The 6,268-nt window shown below is 38.5% G+C and overlaps 1 non-coding gene across 1 annotated transcript; it reads left to right on the forward strand.

The window, feature by feature from the left end:
* Positions 1 to 835: 835 nt before the first annotated feature.
* Positions 836 to 943, forward strand: LOC131309059 (small nucleolar RNA snoR100). Its single transcript, XR_009194733.1, has one exon. It is a non-coding gene; the product is annotated as a small nucleolar RNA snoR100 (small nucleolar RNA).
* Positions 944 to 6,268: the final 5,325 nt, after the last annotated feature.

Here is a 6,268-nt window from a genome sequence, read left to right on the forward strand (position 1 = left end):
GGACACCACGTGATACCCGCTCGGCACTGAAAAATTTTCCCGAACACTAGAGGAGATCAGTTGACATAAACATCAGGTTAACTAGATTTTGGAGTTGCTATTGTCCGCTAGAATCTTCAAGTGGGAAGGAAAGAAGACTTAGTTTTGTTCGAAACAATAGATCTATGAACAACTATATATAAAAACAAAAAGATACTACCATCCTGATCACGAGCAATGCAGACATCGGTGTTCACCCGTAACAGCTCTCGTACGATCTCAACGTGGCCCTCAGCAGAAGCTAAGTGAAGGGGCAAACACTGTAGCGAGTCTAACTCAGTGGCAAGTTTTGGTTTCCGACTCAGAAGGGCTTTCGTGAAGTCCAAATAACCGCACGATACTGCTACGTGCAAGGGGGTGTCATTGAAGAAGCACTCGCTCGCTCGAGAGTGAGTTGATCATTCTCAATCAATGCTTCTAATGCTTGGACACTCCCACTCAGAGACAGGCTTCATAGAGCCTTCTCCCCGCCTCTTCTCTCTCGTTCATATCGAGCTTTTCTTTTAGTAAGCAAGGAGAATTTTACTAAATCCCTCAAAGAATGATGCAAAAGGAGTGAGGGAAAAAACAGCATATATGGAAACCGAAACGGAATACAAGACCTTCTTATAGGCAAAGCCTACCCAAAGCAATCAGAGCAATCATTGATAGAACAAAAATTCTAAGGCCTGTTGTCCACCGCTAAGGCTTCTTAGTTGTCGAAAATAATTGGATTCCAGGAAAAGCAAAATGAGGTGAAGTAAAGGAAACTGAAATTTATTTTTTTGTATGTGTGCATACCGATGTTCTGAACTATCAATGAAGGAAGTATAGTAATGTGCACATAAATTGATTTGGGTCTCTAGACCTGCCCTCTTTGATGTCATTTGGCTTTGATTTGGAGGCATGATTTTATAACAAAACGTCATTGTAGCTCCTTAATTCTTGGAGGTTTATGGGGGCCACTGTTTTAGTGGTATTCTGAGAGCAGCCAATTTGTGCATATATTGCCAAAGGTTAGGTCTGTCTCCAATCATCCCCCGCCAATATCTCTAATGATTGGGGACTAGATGGATTATGTTATGTTGTTGCTGTTGTTGTATGTGTTCTCTTGACAAGAACTCTTGCAGGAAAATAAAAATTCCTTCATTTTGGCAAGACCGGTTTTGCAAAAAAGTATTTTCTAGTGGAAAAATTGAAACTATGATTCTTACAACTTTCCTGATAGGCAAACACACAAAAAGTTACATAAAACTTAATTTTTCCGTACTTTCCGATCCTTTTCGTGCAACTAAACAAAACCTAAAGGGAGAGATTACTTTTGGTTCATTATTGGGATATATCAGTCCAAAAATATACTGTATGATGTTACAAAAGCGTTCGTACCAGACGATCAGTCTTTTTTTTTTTACTAGTAACTTGCAAAAAAAGAAGGTTCAGTCCAGTTTTATTACTGTCCAGTCCGGTTCAGTTAGAGCATGTCGAGTATATTATCTACGCAAAAAATTAGCATGATCAAATATCAATAGGTACATGAACGAAATATATTTGTATCTACAAGGAAAAAAAAGAAAGAAAGGCAATTATGAGTTTCAATTTATTTTTTGTCATTGCATTTTTCTTGTACAAATCTGTTTGTGTGGAGGACATACTAGACGAGCTCTACAAAATTACGGTTCCGATTATTGTTGTGGGTCCGAGAGAAACCCACAACGGCCCAAAACTAGACTGGATATTAAAAAATTGGACCGGACCTTCTTCCCAAAAAAATAGACTTTCGGGGTACGAGACGAAGTTATCGGTACGAAAAATGTACAGCGGCTTTCGACCCCACTTTTTGGTCCAAAAACTTTATCTCGTGCTCCGAAAGTCTTTTTTTTTTTTGGGAAGAAAGTCTAGTCCAGTTTTTTAATATCCAGTCCAATATTGAACCATTGTGGACTTCTCTCAGGCTTACAATAATTATCGAAACCGTTTATTTTGTAAAACTCGTCGAGTTTGTTATCCACGCAAATAGATTTGTACAAGAAAAATGCGATGACAAAAAATAAATTGAAACTCATAATTGGCCATTTTTTCTTGTACAAATATATTTCGTTCATCTACCTATCGATATTTGATCATGCTAATTTTTTGCATGGATAATATACTCAACGAGTTTTACATAACGAACAATTTTGATCGTTGTTGTTGACCCGAAAGGGGCCTACAACGGTCCAAAACTGAATAGGACTGGACATTAATAAAACTGAATTGGACCTTCTTCTTCTTTTTGCAAGTTAAAAAAGAAGACTGGTCGTCTCATCGTCTGGTACGAACGCTTTTGTGTGACAGTATTTTCAAACTATTGTATATTTTCAGTACATGTGAACAGTGACTAAAATGTACGGATGGAGAAAATTTTCGGTGCCGGATGGATATCAAGTGTTGCCCGCTCGGTGCATCTGGACCATCCATTTTGATTTTGGACGGCTCTAATTTAGAGAGAAGAAAAAGGAGAGAGAGCGGTGGAATGAGAGAAGAGAGAATGTTTCAATCTGAACCGTCCGACACACTTTTGAATGACTAGGACGGGCTGCTCAAACACCTCGTGTGCACGACCATGTTGGTACCCAAAAATTTCTCGTACATATGAGCCCATCGTCCGATCAAAAAAATAAAAAAAGATGAGCCCATCGCAATTGCATACGGCATTCCCACCCCACGCTGTCGTCATTCCTATGACGACCCCGGAACCCCTAGGTCATCAATAATGGGGAAACGGCATTTTTCAGTAGAAAAGGGGCAAACAATTGCGACTTCATGGGACACTTATCTCGAATTACCCTCCGCATGGCAAGGGAAAGAGTAATTGCACATACACGGCATCAAGAATTTCATGGACACAAATACCCCTTTAAGCCCTAAGATTTCCCTTCCAAGTACAATCTCTCTCTAGCTCTCCGCCCAATATTGACATGTGTACGGGGTTTTTTTCAACGGTTTTGCTATTGCCAGCCCACTAGATTGACAATAAAAACACTAGAAGACAAGAAAAATACGTATTTTTGTGTACTTTTTATACTCTTTAACATACATTCACACACTCACTATCGTCAGCCTATTGGGCTGATTTTAGAATTTTTCTTTTTTTCAATTGGATGACGCAAAAGTGAGTTTAATTTGAAAAAGTAGAAAATTTATCAATCAACACGATCAGAATGTGGAAGCAAAAAGTGAACAAAGATGTTACATATTGTGTTTGGATGCGAAGCCCATCAAAGGTGACGAATTGGACATCGGCTTCGTGGAATTCGCTGGAGCTTGGGCTAAAGTTTGCCGTTACACCATCGGATATACTATCACTTCATCGGGAGACATGATGTGGTCGCGGTCGAGAGAGAAGGAAAGGGTGGATTCAGTCTATAGCGGGGTTTTATTCAGTTCCACTTCTTCGATCATTCGATGATAATTGATAAGGATTCCATGTCTTTATAGTTACTCCATCTTTTATCATTACTTGGTGATTCCCAAAAACTAGGTCATGAGTTAGGAATTACTTGCCCCCTTTTCCTCTGAACATCTATTTCCCCTTTCGAAATCAACATCAGCTTGTGTGGCTTTCTCCCAGAAAGAAAAAGTTTGTGTGCCTTTTCATTCGAGGAATGTTACGTACGCAAAATTATGTGCATCGAACAACTTTAGACGCATTTATATTCGGAGTTTTTTTTGTTGACAAACAAAATCATCCCAAATATATTATAGATAGTAAATAAACAATACAATCAACCGATTACAAACCAGACAAACAGTCTCAAACAGTAACCAAATCACAACATAATCCAACAAAAAAAAAAAATTAACAAAGACCCAACAAAACCAAACAAGGCCAAACGAAATACCTCCCCAAATTCCCAAAGAACACAAAAGTGTCCTCAACGCCGATCACACGAGCAACGATACTTGGAAAACAAGGATAAGGAACAAGAGTAATAGATAAATCAATGTAAAACTCGACGTTGTGGGATACGGTAAGTGTGAAGGTCATCACAGTTGTCTTCAATAACTATTTTTCATAGACCTCAGATCGGTGTCGCCAAAAAGCCATAATTGTATTCAGAGTTGTGTATGTAATTTTTTTTTTTTTTTTTGTCAATCGATAGGATGGGCTAGGGAAAGGGAAAGGGATGTTGCAATTCGCAACGACAAGACTCAAACCCAAACATTTGATAATAGTATGTACATGTCCATGCCTAAAGGCACAACGCAGAGTGATGATAAAATTCTCCGGAGCACTTTATCGCTTAGGTTCAAATTCTCTGTTTGTGAGGTTGAATGCAATTCCCATTTCTTTGATGGCGAGACAGAGATCCAAGCTGATATCCATCTACAGGAATAGTTGTGGTTGCTAAATACGGAGTACACCACTAGCCCACTCCCCCTCATGTTATGATATTAGTGGAGGTTTCAAGAAAACATATCTGACACGTTGAACTTGGCTTTTGGCAAATAACGACGGGCATTAGTCATGCACACCCATTAAGAAAAATACGTTCAAGAAAGGAAAGAAACATAATGAAACAGGCAGTAATAGACAAAACCCCAGCTGCGGCATCAAACATCCAAGTAGTAACCTCCATTTTTGGGTCATTACCTACCACCTAACTTAAGAATCCAAAGAAAGCTAGAAATATCTTATTCCATAAATTGCCTTATTATCAAATATCAAAAGACAACACGATACATATCCCCACAAAAAAAAAAAGTATCAAAAAGCTGGTCAATCCAGCATCATCATGGTCATTCAACAAAACAACAGCAACACCATCTGTTGGTTCGAACAGTCTTCCAACTTCGTAATTAAAACCTTTCGCACTGCATCTAAGGAAAACTCAACTAGAACAACTACATCATAACAGATAATGAAAAGCTCATGGTACCCAGAGCATAACAAGTTATATAGCTAGATGAAATCACCCACCCGATACAAATACTCCTAAATCGCAGGGGGAAAGCATATTGGTGTGGCCAAAAATCACATCTTCATGAAGAACAAGAACAACAAACAGATCAACAAAAACACAAAAAGAGCAAGGGGAGAAGAGGCAAAAACAAGAGCTCGTAGCATTAGCAAGCAAAGAGTTGTCCCCACGGCACACATCCATCCCCAACTACTCTACTCCAGAAATTTCCCTGTTTTGCACCTATAGCAGCAAGAGAGGATGCATTTTTAAAATCCCAGCAGGCTGCCTTTTGCAAACCAAACTACACATTATGTGGCGACAAAGATAATAGAGCAATGCACAAAAGGTACCCTAAAAGAAATACTGTTTGGCCTTTACACACTGCCCACAGAAGCGAAATGCCACAACTCATAAAAATACTAACAATAAATTTGTGACCTCCACAACTCATAAAAATCCCAGGCGGTATTCTGTAGACTCCACGATCCTATATTTGCACCTCAACGTAATCCTAAAACACTAGGAAGCCTATTCATCTCGTACTACTTGTAAATCATGTGGTAAAGTAGCTACATATACATGAGTTTCAGGTAAAGTGAAGGCAAGTCCAGTGCCTAACAAATTTGTACTTGTAAATCGCAAACACTAGTTTAACAAACAATGCATGAACATGCAGCTCAACTAAAACACAAAGAACAAAAAAACATGTGGGCCAGCAGATCAAAAATAGGCACAAGAAGAGAAGAGGAGACTGTGGATTTACAGGCGGATCAACTATAGAGGAAGGCAATCTAGGAGGGAAACCATATGGTGAAAGCAATAATGGTGATGCTTGACCGATTTGGTTGTGATATGGGTGTTTTTATGAAAGGCAATCTTGTGTTCAAATTAAGACGTACTTTCAGCTTTATTATGTCTATAGTGGCTTTTTTTTAATGCATTTTGGATGCAAACTTAATTTTAAGTAAAACGCGGATCCAAACCAAAACCAAACCATTATTTGATGTTGATTCCTAGGGTTTCACAGATTAGTTTAGTTTCGAAAATTTTGAAACCATAGATAGTGGTTCAAACCCAAATTTACCTTCAAACCGGATCAATTCGGTCCGTGAACACCACTTTAATTGGGCCAACTCCCAACTTCGTTTTGCTGAGCAAAAAAAAATTCTCTCAACTTCATTCTTAATATATTTTATTTTCAAGAATAACGTGTAATGGTCAATATTTTCTAGTTTTCTAAAGATAAACTAGTAAACAAGACATTTAAAATGCAATGTAGAGATAAATAAAGTACATAGACCCTTAGT

The sequence above is a fragment of the Rhododendron vialii genome, chromosome 11a, assembly GCF_030253575.1.
Source record: "Rhododendron vialii isolate Sample 1 chromosome 11a, ASM3025357v1".
Classification (NCBI taxonomy): Eukaryota; Viridiplantae; Streptophyta; class Magnoliopsida; order Ericales; family Ericaceae; genus Rhododendron; species Rhododendron vialii.